The following is a 20479-nucleotide window of genomic DNA, read 5'->3' as shown; positions in this document are numbered from 1 at the left end:
AAGGGTTTGCTTAACATGGGTTTGCTCTCCATTTTGACACCATCACAAATCCATGGCAAGACCTCCATGTAAGAATAAAATTTGTCTGAGTGAAAAGCATGGGATCAGAAATTTGGAAAATGACCTGGAAAGGAGCATCCCCAAGCAAAATTATAAAGGATCTTTACCTTCATTTTGACCCTCTCTAACCAGAGCCATTCATAGTTACTTCCCATTCAGTGACTGCCCCAATAATCAATCCAGAAATCCCATTACCCAAGGTCAAGAGGTAAAACTATTTCAAACAATTACCTGATGGGTAAACATTTATTAAATGTCTGCCATTTGCCAGGAACTATGTTTGGGAACTGGGAATACAAATACACACAAACATACATACACACTCAATCTGTTATACTTTTAAAATTTATCACCTACAAAGTTGCCTCAATCTTCTTTTTATCCAGAATTCAAATTTATAAAAATAGGACGTGGGACAAGGAAGGACACATTATGAATAGCCACTGAGCCTGCAAACCCAAAGTGAGGCCTCAGTCTGTGATAATCCCTTGTGCCCCTCCATCACTAATTCAGGGCCTCTTTTACTTCCTCCCAAACCACTGTCCCTAAATCAAAACCTGCTTCATTGTAGGACCTTGGCAAATTCACTTAAATTCTAAGCCTTTGGATTCTCATCCATAAAATGAGGAGATTAGACTAGATTTTCCCTAATTTCTTTCCATTTCTATATTTTATTATCTTCCTCATCTGAGTAAGGAAACTGAGACCCAGAATGAATTACATAATGTCACATAGCTGGTTAGAGGAATTTATATCTCTTTTGGAATTTAAGGAATTGGGTTACTCTAAGGCCTTACCTGCCACTGTGGGATAAAAAGCTTTCTGATTGGGAAAACTTATACTATCAGTAAACATATTGTTTTTTAAGTCATGGACACCAGGTGTTTCACCTTAAAACTAGGCAAGAGTACCAGATCATTTTAAGATTCTCTGGTAAAAAAAAAAAAATTTCTATGTAAAAAAAATGTTGCAGAAACAGTAAGAAAGGCATTAAAACTAACTGTGAAAAATGACCAGGGTACATATTTCTTTTAAGAAACTGGCAAGTCACTGTCCCACAATGTCCTTAGATGCCCAAATAAATAAAGACTTTCCTCAAGAAATGGAAGTCAAAGAAATCAATGGAGTTCTTATGATCAAAGTAATAAGTGATGATTGGGAAAGCATTTGGAACTTTCAAGCCAAGCCCAATGATCTACTCATTGCAAGTTACCCAAAAGCAGGTAAGTGTAAGGAAATCATTGGTAATAAGGATGACTCTACCATTATTAAAACAGGTAGAGGGATTGAGCTTCTAATTGATTCTTATCTTCATTCTAAAGCAGACCATGAGTAAGAAGGCAAATAAGGCCCAGCTATGATTAACTCTACTAAGTCGCAATAGTTGTTTTATCTTCCTTATAACTGGCTGAGCTCTTCTTAATTAAGGCAATGGGTCATTCATTGAAGAGAGAGACAATAGAGAGAGAAAAATGATACTGCAATAAGGAACATTACACAATGAGATTTAGGAAAATACTGAAGCCTAAGTGGAATGATCTTGGTAACCACAGGGTAGCATACTAGATTCCTTAGGAGATGGGCAGTGAAGGTTGAAATCAGATGGCAGAAGGCAGGAGGATGTATCTGCAGTTTTGCCTAGGTTAGGCTCTAAAATGAACAGAAATACTATATTCTGGTGTAAGGTAATTGCATTATATTTTCCAGAATGAAATGGATTAAAATAATGATCAAAAAGCATCAGGACAGCTCTGATATTTTCTTAAATAATTCTTCTCCCAATAAGTGTTATTTGGGAGAGATTAGAAAGGATTTCCCCCCTGTGGAAGGCTGGATACTATTGTGTTTGCATTAGAGTATCTGGACTTCCAAGTTTGAGAGAGAAGACTCTAGCACTTGGGGGGCTCAAAAAGGGCTTCAAGCGTAAGATGGTGCTTGTGAGGTGCCTTAAAGGCACCAAGTGGCTCCATGGACTGGAAATTAAAAAGGCATTTGTTAGAAGCATGGGGAAGAACCAAGACAAAGGAATGTCATGTGTGAGGAACTGATAGAGCTTCTTTTGTCCAGTGAAGGCTAGATAGAGAGAAATGTCCAGAGGCTAGAAAGATAGTTTGGGGTCATGTTTTCTAAGATTTTAAAGGCTAAAAAAAGAAAGGAAAAGAAAAGGGAAAAGGGAAAAGGGAGTTTACATCTTATTCTAGAGGCAGTAAGAACTCACTAGAGCCAATTCCATATAGGACTCACATGATTACATCTGGGATTATACAAAAATAATTTGGCAGTACTATGGAAGATAGAATGGAGTAGAGAGCACATAGAATGTTTTTTACCATAATCTGACTGTGAGGGGATGAGGGCCTAACTAAGGTTGCAGCTAAATGACTGACTAAAAGAGGTTGGATTCAAGTCAGAGGATGCACCCATCTTCATTATGCTCACTAAAGGGAAATGGTTGCCTCCAGTGGACCAAAGTCCCCTCACCCACTCTTCGTAAGATGGCAATGAAGTTAGAGCTTCTATCATTACTTGGTCATTGCATTCTCTTCCATGATGACTGCTGTGCCTCCCCCTCAACAACACTTGATTCAGGAGCCAGCTGGGGAATGGAGTGGACAGAGAGTAGGAGTTAAAATCAGGTATACCTGAGTCTCAAACTTGCCTCAGACACATTGGCTGTGAGACCCTGGGAACCTCACTTAACTTTCTTCAGCATCCATTTCCTAATCTGTAAAATGTAGACAAGAATAGTAGCTATCTCACAAGGTTTTTGTGGTGATCCAATGATATAATAAATGTAAATGGACAAAGATAGAGACCCAACCTGCAATTCCATTGATACAGGGAGCTTTCAGATGAGGAGACTCCCTCTAGCAAAACAAGTCACCACCTTCTCTGAATCTTATAGCCTTAGAGAGTTGTCTAGGGAAACAGGTTAATTAAGTCACTTGTCCAGGGACACATAACCCATGTGTGTTTAAGATGGGGTTTCAACCTAGGTGTTACTGGTGCTGAGGCTATCTTTGTATGCATATACCAAAGCTGGCACTCATATATCTAAAGCACTTCACAGAGTCTAAATTATGATAGAAATGTCAAATGTTATTATAATTAAGGGTCCCAAAATCAACTCTCTGCTACAGCAGTAAACTCTATGGAAAACTTCCTCATTAAAACAAGAAAATTTGGACAAGGAACAAGACAAAATAGTTTGGAGGTGTCTTTTTCTCCTTGCTTCAAAATCTTTCCTCTTTGGCACAAAGACTAGACACCGAAGGCCTCTGATTATTTTTCTCAACCTTAGCCCCTCACTTTTGCAAAATGAAACAGCATATGATTTAACCTCTATAACCTGCCACAGACCTGGGATGGGAAAGACTTATGAAACTAACAGGAAAACCCCATAGTTTTCATTCTTGTCTGTAGTCATCTTCAAGTCACTGAGGAAGAAAGGAACTGTTAAAGTGGTAATGACTTTATGTTTCCAGGTAGGGAAGCCAGTACTCCAAAAGCTATTTGGCAATTTTACATTTACTCACTGTGCCTGCGTTTGGATGACTGCACCCTCCCCAAGAAAATGTTGAAGCTATGATTATTAACTGACATTCAGGTAGATAGGGAGAGGAAAATATAAGTTGGAAGCAATTATATTTTTGTGGTAAAAACACATTCTGCTAAAATGAGGCTTTTAAATAGAGATATAGAGTCGTTTTCTCCCAGAGGTGAATAGGTTCTAAAATGGATTTCTATGGATTTGTACACACAGTTTACTTACATTAGGGACCATAGATCAGAACAAGATATACCTTCACAACAGATTAGGACTCACTGGGGCATCAAGGACAATTCCTCAGGACTAATGCTAGAATGATTTCAGCATATGTTTATCAAATGAGTGAATGGATTACATGAGGTTAAATTATGCTTTAAATGCATAGACTAAAGAATGATCACAAGTTCTTTCAGGAATAACCTGGATACAAGAGATTATGGACATGATCCAAAATGATGGCGATGTTCCAGTGAGCTAACACCTATGTTAGGCACCCTTACATTGAGTGGAAACCATTTCCAGCCCTCTCATCTGGTAAGTTTGTTCAACTACACTTGGACTGACTTGGTGTTAGGGTACTGGGGGTTTTCCTAACATTCCCTCTGCCAATAGAAGTTGTCATTTTCTCTGTAAAATGTTACCCAATTCACTGAGAATTTGAGTGAGTACGTAACCCAGCTATTTTGTGTCATAGCAAGAATTTGAGCGACAGTCTTCTGGGCCTTGAGGCTTCCATATTTCCCTGCTTCCACAAACTGCTTTCTGCATGTAATTTTACACTTACATTAGGGAATAGAAAATTCTCTGCTGGTTTATATCATATACACCACTAAAATAGGTGCCAGCATTGTTGGTAAATCATCTTCAGATCAAAAGAGATATGTATTATATGTAAGTGCTTTTCCTAATGAACTATGTAAATGTTGCCTATTATTTTCTTTTCTAAATGGAGGACAGAGACCTCCAAAAGAACATCTCTTTATAGTCAATAAAACTTCTTTAGACAAAGGAGTTCTCTAGTAAACAGACTGAATGGGTAAAGGGAATCCCCTCATTTGGGAATTCCTATACCTGTGAAATCACTGGGCCAGTCCATATCTCTTGACTTTTGTGAAGCAGGCCTTTGTGAATATTTGTAATAGCTATTTCAAAATTAAGACGTGGTGACTTTCCCATCTTATTTAGTTTTCAATTTTTTTAAGCATTTCTTTTCTCTACATCTGACCTCCCACTTCAATGAGAAAAACAAAAACACATGTCTTATGACAAATATATATAATTAAGCGAAATAAATCCACACATTGATCGGTTGAAATAATGTGTCTCATTTGGCATATTTAGTCCATCATGTATCTGTCAAGAATTGGATAGCATTCTGTATCATCAATTCTCTGGAAATGTGGTAGATCATTGACATTGATCAGCTTTCTTAAGGATTTCCAGTTTATTCATATTTATTATGTGGTTAGATCATTAGTTGCCCCCCCACTTGCTTCAACTAACTTCATTCTGAATCAGTCCAAAGAAGACTTCCCAAGTTCCTTTGAAAACTCCACTACATCATTTCATACGAAACATCAGTGTACTATTACTTCATATGTATTTCTTTGCTCAACCAATCCTCGAGTGATGTAACAGCCTAAGTTTCCAACTTTTAGCCACTACCAAAAAAAATTACTATAAATATTCTTAACCAAACAAGCAAGAGAAGCAATTACAAAAGGTAAAATAGATAACTTTGATTACTTGAAACTGAAAAGCTTCTGCACAGACAAAATTATTGCACCTGGGATAAAAAGTAAAGTGGTCAAAGGAGAAAAAAAACTTTCTATCAGTTTTTTCTATAAAAGGCTTGGATTCCAAGATATCAAGAGCAAGAGACACTGGTCCTGCCTAAATGAATTCGACAAAGCCTTCTTTCAGCCAAAGACAAGGCTTATCAAAGATCTGCCATATTGGCCAGACTCTTAAGGAATCTAATCATTTGCATCACTCATGATGACAAGCAGATGAAAATTAGTAAATATAAGATAAATGGCCATTCTCTAATAGATATGTGGTCAAAGGATATGAATACTTCTTAAAAGAATTACAACATATTCACAATCACATGAAAGAATCCTTTAAATCACTAATAATAAGAAAAATGAACATCAAAATAACCCTGAGATGTCCCCTTATATAATATAAATTAACAAAAATGAACAAAAACGGCAATAGTTAAGGTGTGAAGGATTATGCAAAGATAGGCACACTGATGTTTTGTTGATGCAGCTGTGCAGTAGTACAACCATTTTGGGAATTGTTGGCCCATATCTATAACCATTTATCAATGTTCCAATCCAATTTTAAAAGGAAATGTGATGTACCTGAAAAGTATTAAAATATGAAATCAGAAGTGACCTCAGTGCAAATACTGACACTTATAAGCAGTGTGACCATCAGAAAATTCTCTGAATCTCAGCTTCCTCATCAGTAAATTTGATAATAAAACCTATAATATTTCAAGCATTTACTTCATAGTGTTGTTGTAAGGACAGAATGAGATAATGTATGTAAACAACTATGCAAATGTCAGCTATTATTATTTTGCTAACTATAAGTTCTACTTATAAGTTCAAATCCAAAATTATATGTTTGTAGTTAGCAGAATTAAAACATCCTCACAAAATGCTGTAACATTCCTGAGACTTAAAGCTGGAGACAACTTTAGAGATCATCTCTTGTAATCCCTAGGAACCGTTCCTCTGAGGTTGAAAAGGGTGAAATAACTTGCAGAAGTCCCCCAGGTTATGAATGGCCACTCTGAGATAGAACACAGTGTTATTTTCACTCAAGCACATTGCACAAAAGAAGACAAAAAGACTCTCAGAGTAATATATGTTATTAAGGGAGCCATGGGAAGACTTGGGCATAAGAAGGCATGAACATAAGGAGAAGGAAAAAAAAGATCTCAAAATTATAGAGCATTTTCATCACATCTCATTCAGATATATATGATTATTTCCTTTTTATTGATGGAATATCAGTGGCTCGGAGGAATTTTGTGACTTGTCCAGAGCCACAGAGATAGACCATGTCAGAGCTAAGATTCAAAACCCAGTTTCCCAATTCTGAGTCCAGTTCTCTTTCCAATTAGTCACCCAGCCTTTAGAAATCAGAGGCTGCTGGAGCAATGGAAAACAGGACAACAGTCATTCTTAGAAAAAAAAATAAAGATGTTTTTCATTGGAGCATAAGAAGTTTCTTCATCTCTTCATTGTTAATTCATTAAGAGTAAATGGATAGAATGCCAAGCATGGAATCAGGGAGACTCATCTTCCTGAGTTTAATGAGTTCAAATCTGGCCTCAGACACTTATTAGTTGTTTGACCCTGGGCAAGTCACTTAATTGTCTGCCTCAGTTTCCTCATCTATAAAATGAGTTGAAGAAAGAAATGTTACACCATTCTAGTATTGTTGCCAAGAAAACCCCAAATGGGGTCAATGAATCAGACATGACTAAAAAAGATTGAACATCAAAAACAAAAAGTCAAAGCAAGTAATCAAACTAGAATATGACATATACATATGAGTATGGACACAGGGAGGATGATGAGGATAATACCTCTTGCCCCTTTGCCAAACACTACTCTTACCTTCATCTCCAAATGAATTTGTGATGGAAAAATGAAGCCAAATTTCTAAGTTCTAAGTGCTTTGCCCCTCCTCTGCCTCATATTAAATAGATTCGTACTTGGATGAAAAGAAAAGGTTTCCCTCAAATGTGCCCCTGACAGATTCTCTGCTCCCAGTATTCCTAGTTTTAGTGTATTAAATGGGACAAATACCCTAAGCAGCCCTTACAATAGCATAGTTCCTAATACTGAACTTGAATATTCCTCTCAACTGTTTTTATTTTTCCTTACTGATATTCGTTGTCTCTACTACATCCATTGCAGATCATCTATGTGGCAAGAAATGCAAAAGATAGTGCGGTGTCTTACTACCACTTCTCTCAAGAATGTTTAGTATCCTACCAAGACCAGGTTCATTAGAGGAGTTCATTGACAAATTCATGAATGGAAGAGGTGAGTAGACAAGTTGAGATTTAGGGGTGCTAGGACCCCAAAATATTAAGAAGAGACACGGGTCCTGCCTAAATGAATTCAACAAAGCCTTCTTTCAGCCAAAGACAAGGTTTATTAAAGATCTGCTATGTTGGTCAGACTCTTAAGGAATCTAAAATTTGTGTCATTGATGTTGACAAGCAGGCTAGAATAAGTCTAAGCCCTTGGCTAGATTTTAAGAATCTGAGCATCGTAATGGAGACAAGATGGACCTTATACACAGAAAGACTTGTGAGAGATGATCTCTCAGAAGTGAAGCCTCCTCAGAGAGTTAATAGTTTTTGTTCATAGTTCTCACAAAGGGAAGCAATTAGGAATATTATTTATTATTTATTATTATTTATTTATTTATTATTACTCTTATTTTGCTGGTCATTTGGAGAGAGAGGTCAGAAGCCAGATAGTTAGAAGAGTGGGAGGAGAGAAATTGGAGGCACCTGTTGTAGATGGCCTTCTCAAGGAATTTAATTGTATTGTTGAAACACACTCCCTTCTGACCTTGTCAAAACCCTCTCAGACCCTGTTTTTAAGCACTTTGCAGAAAGAATAGAATAGCCCTACTCCCCCAATCTAAGCAGCAAGACTTCCCGCCTTTTCTCATCTCCAGGCTAACTTGTATACTCTGTTTCTGGGGAAGATTTCCTTGAATAGGTTGTGCCCCCTAAAGACCAGCCAATGGGATAAGGAGTAGGGGGTTAGGGAGGAGGAACTCGCATTAGGGTTTAAATAAGCCTAGCTTTCTATATGTACTCGTCCTCCCTGGCCAGCTCCAGGGGCAGTACCCTTTCTCATGAGAAAGCAATAAACTCCTTTCTGCTTTCAAGGTAACTAAGTCTTTGCTTTGAATTTCAGTAGAGGTCTCTGTCCCACACAGACTGAAGGAGGTATCTAGGAGTGGCCAAGTAGTTTGGGGTGACTGGAGAAGAAGTCTAGGGAAAATCTTGATGGGAGTGACTGGGAGGTGGAGAATGGGGTCTAGATGGGATCTAGGGTGGGAAGTAGCTGGGAGCCATTGGAAGGTAATAGACAATGGAGGGCTGGGTCAGGTTAAGGGTAACAGAATTGGGAGATGTGGGTGAAAATGAAAGGCCAGTTGATTGGATTATAGCCTCAGGCAAACACTAGAGATTTCCTTGATCAAGTGGGAGTGCTCAAGGAGAGTCCAAGGTGAGGTTTTCTGGGGCCCTTACACAAATGGAACCTAAATTCTTTTTGGAGTAAGGGGCAAAGGTCTTGGCTTGGGCCCATACCCCCATGGTCACCTGATTCACTCCTCACCTGATGTAAGCTCTAAACAAAGGAGGAGGTTCTATTTGCACTTGTCTACTTTTTTTCAATAATAAAATCAGAATTCCTCAAAAAATATGATTCTCCAAATAATTGAGAGCAGTAAAATTTATTAATATCATCTTTTCCAAAGCAAACTGCTTTTTTAATGATGGAGTACCTAATGTGAGCAGAACACTGGAGCATGACACTGAGTAGTGGGGATGGGAGAGAAGAGATTACATCTTCTAGAATTACTCAATGTATCCTAAACTGATCATGATACATGATACAAATATGATTATCATATTGTTGAAGAAATTACTCCATGGTTTTGTGTTTTCAGGTTTGTTAGCATGTAATTGCAGGTAATAGGCTCAGATTATGCTTTTTATTTCTTCTGTTTTTTTTTATTTTGTTTTGTTTTCTTTTTATACAAAACTGACTTGGGGGTTTTGTTTGTTTCTCAGTTAATTTGTTTTTATTTCACTTTGCCCATTGGCTGTTTTCTTTATTTGATATTCTACTTTCTTCTATTTTAATCAAATTGGCTAAAGATTTATCAATTTTAGTTGTTTTTTCAAAGAACCATTTATTGTTTTTATACTTAATTTTTTTGTTTGTTTTAGTTTGTCCATTTCCCATCTAGTTTTTAATATATCTTCTTTAAGGCTATTTTTAGGGGGCTTGTTTGTTTTCTAACTTTTAAATGCATATTTAATTCATTAATCATTTCTTTTTCTGTTTTGTTAATATATTTTATAGGAATATGATTTACCCTTGAGAACTGCTTTAGCTTCATAACAGACATTTTAGTCTGTTGTTTCATCGTTATTATTTTCTTTCATGTAATTATTCTTTCTGTTATTTGTTTTCTGACCCACTTACTATAAGATTCCTTAGTTAAGTCCACATATTATGATGATTAAAATAATTCTGAGAGAGATAGTTTCTGCGTAATTTAATCTTTTTGTGAAAAACGCTGGCATTTTAATGAAAGGATGGTCATTTAGCCATCTCTCTTAGATCAAAGACCCCTAATTCTGGTAGGATAACAGTTTATATGCCCTTTGAAAAGTAGGTGTTATTGAGGAGTGTCAGTCAACTCTGACTGGTTAACACAATAAGAAGTAGGCCTATTAAAATGAGTGTCTTGGGATACATGACCTGTGTCACCCAAATCTTGACTTATCAATTTCCATATCACCTGTCTGACAAAAGGGAGAACCCACATTTTCCCAGACCTGTCTGAGCAAACACAATGAGCAGGAATATACCCATTAGCCCAAATTTAGAATTTCTTCTATTGTCTTTTTAGACGTTGGCATGGATAAATCTTTAAGAGAGATTTCCCATACTAATCGGTTTCTGGATGAGGAAGCAGAAAAGGGGAAAAACCTTGATCCTGTTTCAATAATTAGATATTAAATATAGGAGAGAAAGAATTAATTTCTCACATTATTGGTCTTTGTCTATTTTTTGTGGTCCCTGAACTAATTACTACTTTTATTGTGGTATGGTCTGTAAAGGATATATGTACAATTTCTGCTTTTTATGTTTATTTGCCATATCTTAATGCCCTGATACAATGCCAATTTTGCATATACATGTGTGTATATGGTATGTGTGTATACATGCATTCATACTATTATAAAAGTGTGTATATATATGTTTATGCATACATATACATACATACTTCAGCAATGTCCTTTGTTCTAGTTTCTCCAACAGTTTCTTCAATTTTATATTTCCTTTTTTTACCTTTTTGTTAGACTTATCAAAAAGAGAAGAACTTTGAAATCTTCTGTCATTATTATGTTAGTGTCCAAGTTTTCTTATAGTTTAGTTAATATTTATTTTACCAATTTAGATGCTTAAGCATTTAGAGCACATATCTTTAATGTGAATTTTGGTTGATCATCCATGGCTCTTCTTGGCATAATTTAGTCTGCTTGTTCTCAAAGATGCTTTGCTTTTTGTCTGATAGCATGATTGCAATTCTTGCTTTTTTTGTGGATTCATCAAATGCATAGGAAATTTCTTCCAGTTTCTCATTTTTTCCTAGTTGGATGGAGTGTATCTACATGTTGGTGCCAATTGGTGAACCAATGAAGTGCCATTGCAGGATAGATTGCTTTGATATACATAGAGCCTGAAAGTAATGATTTCCTGTACCTCTTCTTTTAAAAAGTAGTATTATATATGTGTGTGTTCTGAATGGTCTAATGATTTTGCTGATTTAGGGAACTTTCAGTGAGGAAACTCCTTCTACCAATTTAGGCCAGCAACTTTGCTACAACAATTAGTCTTAGAGAGCTGTCTAAGGCAGCTATGCCCAGGCACACAGTAGGATTTGACCAGGTTTTTCTAATTTTAAGGCACAATCTCCATATATATATATAGTGTGATATTATTTCTCTAATTAAGCATAAAAGGATACATATGCACAAACATACAAATCTATATGTATATATCTGTACACTTATGTATGGATCCTTTTTCTGCTACAAAAATGATCTTTACTGTGTTCCTTTATCTACTTGAACTTATAATCTAGCCTTCCCACTTATATTTTTCTTTTATAAACCAACTACAGGTAAACAACAGTGACTAAGTACCAACTCTGTAAGATGTGGAATTTAAATAACAGATGTTAACTGTTCTGTATCCTTCCATTTACCTCCAATGCTTGGTGGTTCCTGGCATGACCATGTGAAAGGAGGGTGCAATAAAAAGGAGAAACACCCCATTCTTTACCTTTTCTATGAAGACATGAAAGAAGTGAGTAAATAGAGTAAATGTTCATGCACCCAACAATCTTTGCGGCAAAATCACCGAATCAAAGAGTAAACCGGGACTCGTAGGCCAGAAAATCCAAGAATCCCATTACAATCCAATCTTCTCATGAAAACCTCTAGTGAGGGAGAACACATGAATCCCTAACACAGTCCATTACACCTTTCAATAGCTCCAATTAGGAAAGTTTCATTTACATCAAGCTTATATCAGTCTGTCCATAATTTCCACCCTTTGGTCTCTGTTCTGCCCTTTGGGGTCATCTACAGTAAGTTGAATCCATCTTCTAACACAGTCAAACCATCACTTAATCTCAGCTACTATTTTCCTTCCTAAATGGAAGTTAAATGTCTTCAACTGATTTTTATAGGATATTGTCTTCCTGTAAACAGAAGCTTCTTCCCTCAGGGCCCTGTTAGGACTCTGCAAGATAGTATTAAGATTTCTCAACACATTTCTCTGAGTTGAATATTTTCTTTCCATAAATTTTTGTTTCAATTTCTTTTCCTCGTGGCAACTTTAACAGTATATTGACAAAGTTTTTCAACAATGAATCTTTTATTGCATGGTAAAAGTTTACCTTGGTCCAATACTCAGGTATCAAATCACCCCTAATGACTTGTAGCTATTTCTTGTTCTCCCTTTATCACTTATCCTTACAATCATTGGCTTCTTTAATGACTCAGCTTGTGGTATATGATTGTGATGGGTTACTATTGTGCTCTAAGAAATGACAAGCAGGATGATTTCATAAAACCTGGAAAGACTTACCTGAACTGATGCAGAGAGGAGTGAACAGAACCAGGAAAACATTGTACACAGTAACAGCAATGTTGTATAATAAAGAATTGTGAAAAACTAAGCCATTCTCAGCAATACGATAATCCAAGACAATCCCAGAGGGTTCACAATGCAAAATGTTATCCACCTCCAGAGAAAGAATTGATGGCATCTGAACACAGACTGAAGCATACTATTTTTCACTTTCTCTTTGCTTTCTTTTTTGTTCGAGTTTTCTTCCACAAAATGATTGCTATGAAAACGTTTTATATGATTGCACAGGTATAACATATCAGATTGCTTACCTTCTCAGGGAGGGAATAAGAGAGAGAAGGGAAAAGGAATTAGGAACTTAGAACTTTTTAAAAAATGAATGTAAAAAATGTTTTTGCATGTAATTGGGGGAAAATAAAACATTACTCTAAAAAAGATAATGAATGGACTCAAAAGATGGAGTTTTGTGTCTGAGGAAGAGAAAAGGGACCAGAGCAATTGTGATTACATCTCAGAGGAGTTAGAGGGAAATAAGGCATACCATTGCATATACAAGAGAAAGGAAAAAACACTTGTTTGGAGAAAGGTATCTAGTGGAATTAGAAAAGACTTCTTTGAAAGATAAGCTTTGAAGTAAACTAGAGATACTAAGAGACAACAGTGAGAATGGAGTAGATGTCCATTGGGGTAGAGAGCCAGTACAAACAATAGGGTAATGAGGAATGATATGGATGAGAAATGGTGAAAAGATAAGTTTCTGAAGATCATACTAGGCTATAAAAGGAAGATATATGTGATGAAACAGAGGGTAGGTTGGATCCAGGCTGTAAAGGGCTTTAAGGTGAAAAGCAAGGAAGTAATATTTGATTCTAGAGGCTCTTAGCAGCCATATATTTTTAGCAAGGAGGAAAGTAATGAGGTTAGACATGTGCTCTAACAAATTGACTTTGGCAGAGAAGACAATGACAGATTAGAGATGCAAGAGACTTAATAGAATAGGGAGATCAATGTGAAGAAAGACACAGACTAGACAGAACTAGGTTGTGAGTAGAAAAAAATGATAGATGCAAGAATTGTTAGAGAGGCAGAAAAGGCAAAATGACATTAAGGTTTAAATGCCAGGAAGCTAGAATAATCTTGAGCATAATCCAATGGTAGACAGAAAGCTGAAAATTAATCCATCTGCCTTCTGACAAGGTCACCTGCCTTGTGGTATGATATCCACCTGCATTAAAGAATAGCATGCTAACTCTTTTGGGGTGGGGAGGCACTTAATAAATCTTTATTGATTGATTGATATTACATATTGTAGAATAGATGGAGAGGATATAATTTCAATTATTTTGGAAGCAATCACTCTTCTGGGCTAATCAGGGGGCAGGCCACCTTTATTTTTTTTTAAATAATTAATTTATTTTTAGTTTTCAACATTCAGTTCCATAAGATTTTGAGTTTTAAATTTTCTCCCCTCCCCTCTCATCTCCTCTCTCCCAGATGGCATGTAATCTGATATAGGCTCTACTTATACATTCATATTAAACACATTTTCATATTAGTCATGATGTAAAGAAGAATTAGAACTGATGGGAGGAACCAAAAGAATGAAACAATAAAACAAAACAACAAGAGAAAAGGAGAGCAAATAGTATGTTTCCATATGCATTCAAACTCCATAGTTCTACTCTAGATGTGGATAGCATTTTCCATCATGAGTCTCTTGGACTTGTCTTAGATACTTGCATTGCTAAGAAGAGCTAGGTCTATCAAAATCAGTCATCGCACAATGTGGCTATTATTGAGTAAAAATGTTCTCCTAGTTCTGCTCATTTCACTCAGCATCACTTCATATAAGTCTTTCCAGATTTTTCTGAAGTCTGCCTGCTCATCATTTCTTAAAGCACGGTACTATTCCATTACATTCACATACCACAACTTGCTCAACCATTCCCCAATTTATGGGCATCTCCTCAATTTCCAATTCATTGCAACCACAAAAAGAGCTGCCATATATTTTTGTTCATGTAGGTCCTTTTCACATTTTCATGATCTCTTTGGAATACAGACCAAGAAGTGCTATTGCTGGGTCAAAGAGTATGCACATTTTTATAGTCCTTTGGGCATAGTTCCAAATTGCTCTCCAGAATGGTTGGATCATTTCACAACTCCACCAACAATACATCAGTGTTTCAATTTCCCCACATCTTCTCCAACATTTATCATTTTCCTGTTTTGTCATGCTAGCCAATCTGATGGGTGTGATGTGGCACCTCAGAGTCGTTTTGAGTTGCATTTCTCTAATCAATAGTGATTTGCAGCACTTTTATATGACTATAAATAGCTTTAATTTCTTCCTCTGAAAACTGCCTGTTCATATCCTTTGACCACTTATCAATTGGGGAATTACTTGTATTCTTATAAATTTGACTCTGTTCTTCATATATTTTAGACATGAGGCCCTTGTCAGACACACTGGTTGTAAAAATTCTTTGCCAGTTTTCTGCTTCCCTCCTAATCTTGGTTTCATTGGCTTTGTTTGTGCAAAAACTTTTCCATTTAATGCAATCAAAATTATCTATTTTGCATTTCATAATGTTCTCTAACTCTTGTTTGGTCTTAAATTCTTCCGTTCTCCATAGATCTGACAGGTAAACTATTCCATGCTCTCCTAGTTTGCTTATAGTACGAGTCTTTATATCTAAATCATGTACCCATTTTAACTTTATCTTGGTATAGGGTGTAAGATGTTGGTCCATGCCCAGTTTCTGCTATACTATTCTCTAGTTTTCCCAGCAGTTTTTGTTAAATAGTATTTCTTATCCCAAAAGTTGGAGTCTTTGGATTTATCAAATAGTAGATTAATATAGCCATTAATTGTTGTGTCTTGCATACCTAACCTATTCCACAAATCTACCACTCTATTTCTTAGCCAGTACCAAGAAGTTTTGATGATTACTACTTTATAATACAATGTAAGATCTGGTACAGTTAGTTCACATTCCCTTTCTTTTCATTAGTTCCCTTGATATTCTGGACCTTTTGTCCTTCAAGTTGAATTTTGTTATTGTTTTTTTTTTAGCTCTACAAAATAACTATTGGTAGTTTGATTGGTATGGCACTGAATAGGTCAATTAATTTAGGTAGAATTGTCATTTTATTATATGAGCTTGACCTACCTATTTCTGTGTAAAATGTTTTGTAATTGTATTCATTTAGTTCCTGGGTTTGTTTTGGCAGGCAGATTCCCAAATATTTTATAATGTCTACAGTAATTTTAAGTGGAATTTCTTTTTCTATCTCTTGCTGTTAGGCTTTGTTAGTAGTATACAGAAATTCAGATGATTTATGTGGGTTTATTTTATATCCTACAACTTTGCTAAAGTTGTTTATTATTTCAAGTAATTTTTTACTTGGTTCTCTAAGATTCTCTAAGCATACCATCATATCATTTGCAAAGAGTGATAGCTTTATTTCTTTTTTGCCTATTCTGATTCCTTCAATTTCTTTTTCTTCTCTAACTGCTAAAGCTAACATTTCTAGTACAATATTGAATAACAGTGGTGATAATGGATATCCTTGTTTTACCCTCTATCTTACTGAAAATACTTCTAGCTTGTCCCCATTATGTATAATGCATGCTGATGGTTTTAGACAGATGCTATCGATCATTTTAAGGAAGATTTCATTTATTCCTATGTTCTCTAGTGTTTTTAATAGGAATGGGTGTTTTATTTTGTCAAATGCTTTTTCTCTATCTACTGAGATAATCATATGATTTCTGTTAGTTTTGTTGCTGATATGGTTAATTTTACTGATAGTTTTCGAACCAGCCCTGCATTCCTGGTATAAATTCTACCTGGCCATAGTGTATTATCCTTGAGATAAGTTGCTGTAATCTCTTTACTAATATTTTATTTAAGCTATTTGCATCTATATTCATTAGGGAAATGGTCTATAGTTTTCTTTCTCTGTTTTAACTCTTTCCTTTGTAGGTATCAGCACCATATTTGTATCATAAAAAGAGTTTTGTAGGACTCCTCCTTCACCTATTTTCCCAAATAGTTTATATAGTATTGAAATTGGATGTTCTTTAAATGTTTGATAGAATTCACTTGTAAATCCATCTGGCCCTAGAGATTTTTTCTTAGGGAGTTCATTTGTTCAATTTCTTTTACTGAAATGGGGTTAAGTATTTTATTTCCTCTTCCATTAATCTGGGCAATTCATATTTTTGCAAATATTCATCCACTTCACTAAGACTGTCAAATTTATTGGCATACAGCTGGGCAAAATAGTTCCTAATTATTGTTTTGATTTCTTCTTCATTGGTGGTGAATTTACCCTTTTCATTTTTGATCCTGGTAATTTGGTTTTTTTTTCTTTCTTTTTTTAATCAAATTAACCAAAGGTTTATCTGTTTTATTGGTTTTTCATAAAACCAACTCTTAGTTTATTTATTATCTTAATTTATTTCTACTTGATTTATTTATCCTTCTATGGCCCTTTATTACATGTAATTTTTATTGCATCATGATCTGAAAATTATGGATTTAATATTTCTGCCTTTCATAAGAGTATGGTCCTCCTGTTAAAGGAAGCTTTCTCCATTCAAGGCCCTGTTAAAATTCTGCAAGATATTTTCTCAACACGTCTATGGGTTGAATATTTTCTTTCCATAATTTTTGTTTCATTCTGTTCTCAATTTCTTTTCCTCATGGCAAATTTAACAGTGTTTTGATCAAGTTTTTCAACACTGAATCTTTTATTGCAGAGTAAAATTTACCTTGGTCCAGTACTCAGGTATCAAATCACCCCTAATGACTCTAGGTATTTCTTATTCTACTCCATATGTCACCTATCCTTACAATCCTTGCCTTCCTTAATGGCTCAGCTAAATGAATAATTTCTTCCAGGAAGACTTTTCTAAACAGTTTCTTTGCTCTCATTTTTCTCCAAATTATGAATGAATGAATGAATGAAAAAGCATTTCCTAAGTATTTACTATATAACAGGCACTGTACTAAGTACTGGGGATACAAAGAGAAACCAAAACTGCCTTACTCTCAAGAAACTCATGTTCTAATTGGGTGAATTAATTGGGGAAACAATACATTACAAAATTGTTACATACAATATATAAAAAACTGCTGCAGGGCAGCTGGAAATAGCCAGAAATACTAAGTGTACAGTGGAAAGGAAGTTATCATTCAAGTAGAATTTTTGCCCACAAAGCTGCTAATGCCTTTCCTCTGAGATTAGCTTGATATTTATACATACATATATATATATATATATATATATATATATATATATACACACACACATATGTGTGTGTGTGCGCATGTGTGTGTATGCATGTTTGTATATGTGGGAGGGATATACATATGCAAAATAAACCATATATATGCACGTGTTTGTATATATATATGTGTGTGTGTTACATATATATCATATATAATAAATATAATACATCATGTTTTCACCTTTCCTTATATCTTTAGCAAGGCAATAAATATTTATTTTGTGTGCTTACTATTTGACAGGCACTGTGCTTAGCACTAATAATGCAAATGAAGTTTACTTTTCTAGAAGTACAGAGGAATACCATTGACCTGAATACATGAGTTCCCATAACAGCATAAACTTTATAGTATTTTTCAGTTCACTAATAATGCAAATAAGAACATAAAAAAAGAGGATCCCTTACCTCAAGGAACTTACATTCCAGTAAGAGAAAACAAGACATAAAAGTAAGCTAAAAAAGAAGAGAACACATTAGAGAAATTCTGGAAGGTCAGAAGCAGAACCAAGAGGGGAAGGAAGATATGGCTGCCTGAGTAATTCCTTAAAATTTAGGTTCTGGGAGGAATGAGTCAATCAGAAGAAAGGGTGTCAGGGATGGGACGTACTTCCACTGTGAGAAATCCAGGGTTGAAGGTGAACTGCCAGGGTGTGGAGACTTCTGTGGCCTCAAGAGAAAGATGACAGAGCCAGAAATGGAGCCTAAAGAAGATTACCAGGCTCATCATAAGCAAGTCATAATTCCTTACTGATTGATCTTGTGACCTGTGTCATCTTGTGCATGTCACTGAGCCTCACTTTGCCTCAATTTCCTTATTGAGAAAATAAAACAGTTGGATTAGATGGCCCTGAGGTCTCATCTGGGATCCTATGACCTTATTTACAGATATGGTGGGCACTGTGTCTATAAAAGATTCTGAGTTTTTTGTTTTTGTTTTGTTTTTTTTTACTGACTTTTCCTCACCTAGAACCCAAAGCAGGAAATCCAGAAGATTTTAAAGCTCCTGGAGAAGGACTAATCAGAGGAAATTTTCAATAAGATCATCTATAACACCTCTTTTGATGTCATGAAGCAAAATCCCCTGGCAAACTACACCGCTTCTCCTAGAGCCACGATGGACCACTTCATTACTCCATTCATGAGGAAAGGTGAGTGAGGTTCAAGTTCTGAGGGTCATGTTGTGTGAGAAGGCGAACCTCAGTACCTACTAATTATAACTTGTTTGAGAATTCTCTTATGCTAAATACTGTAGAGACAACACAACTGCAGAAAGAGCAAGAGAATTAATTCAGAAGGTGAGCTATACCTCTAATCAATATGTGACTATAAGCTGGGTCTCAGTTTACTAATTTCTTAAATGGGGACAATTTTACCTGATCTGCCTAAATCATGGGGTCATAAAATATAATGAAATAAATGAAAAACTTCTGTGAACTGAAAACTGCTATAAAAATTTATGTTGTTACTGGAACTCATATATTCAAGTCAACCGTATTTTTCTGTACTTCGAGAAAAGTAAACTTTATGCTCTCACCCATTCATTCAGAGGCTATGTGAATATACAATAATTTTGAAAATTCTACCTCATTAGATCAATGCTGGGATTTTGATTTGTTTCAGGAATGCCAGGAGACTGGAAGAACCATTTTACTGTTGCCCAGAATGAGAAATTTGACAAAGATTACAAGAAGATGGCAGGAACTACTTTAACCTTTTGCACTGAGATCTGAGGTGCAAAAGGATAGAAATTCACCTAAAATCTTTCCTGAACTTTTTTTCCATTTAACCTCATGACATATGTACATCAAAACATGAAAATCTTTCACTGTCCTTCTCTTTCTACCTACATTGCAATCAATTAATTAACAAGCATTTATTAAGCACCTACTACATGCCAGGTAACTATCAGAGACAATGAGAATAAAAGACAAAAATGAAACAATTCCTGACTCAAGAAGTTTACAATGTACTTAGGGGAGATAATAATGTATATATGTGTTTATACACTTAGATATGTACATATACATCTATGTAATATACATATACATATGCACATAAATACAAATTTGTACACACACATTTATATAAATATACACAGTTATATCTTCAGTCAGTCACTTGGCATTTATTAAGCATCTACTGTGTTCTAAGCACTTTGTTAAGTGCTAGGGATAAAAAGAAAAGGAGGGAAAAAGCTGGTCCTGCTCCCAAAGAGTTGAAGGTCTACAAAACAATGCCCTCATACCACCATCTGACACAGTGAAAGCATGTTTTAGGTTTAAAAAAATGCTTTAGTTTTAAGAATTTTTTTTGCTGTACAGTGTTTATGGTACTGTAGATTTCACATGTTATAAAAATGAATATTATCTGAAATCAATTAATTTTTATAAAGATGTTAACACAAAAGGTCACAGAATTCTAGGAAATTACTAGTGAGAAAAAAATGTTTTGCATGTTAGCAATTTTATTTTATGTACCACATTTTATGGGTTATTTCATAGTTACTGTGTTAGGAAAAGTACATGTTTTTAATTAATGTTTTTTTATAAGGAATAGTATGCAGCCAACATAAAACAACTGTACAAAAAGGATATATTCAGGAAAATTTGCAGATAATCAGCAGTG

General features: G+C 35.4%; 1 pseudogene; it reads left to right on the top strand.

Moving 5' to 3' along the window:
• The first annotated feature begins 2610 nt into the window (after positions 1-2610).
• Positions 2611-19584, top strand: LOC114046162 (annotated as a pseudogene).
• Positions 19585-20479: the final 895 nt, after the last annotated feature.

The sequence above is a fragment of the Vombatus ursinus genome, unplaced genomic scaffold, assembly GCF_900497805.2.
Source record: "Vombatus ursinus unplaced genomic scaffold, bare-nosed wombat genome assembly UNPS02014781.1, whole genome shotgun sequence".
Classification (NCBI taxonomy): Eukaryota; Metazoa; Chordata; class Mammalia; order Diprotodontia; family Vombatidae; genus Vombatus; species Vombatus ursinus.
The sequence above is the reverse complement of the archived record's forward strand: the minus strand, read 5'-3'. Positions and strand labels throughout refer to the sequence as shown.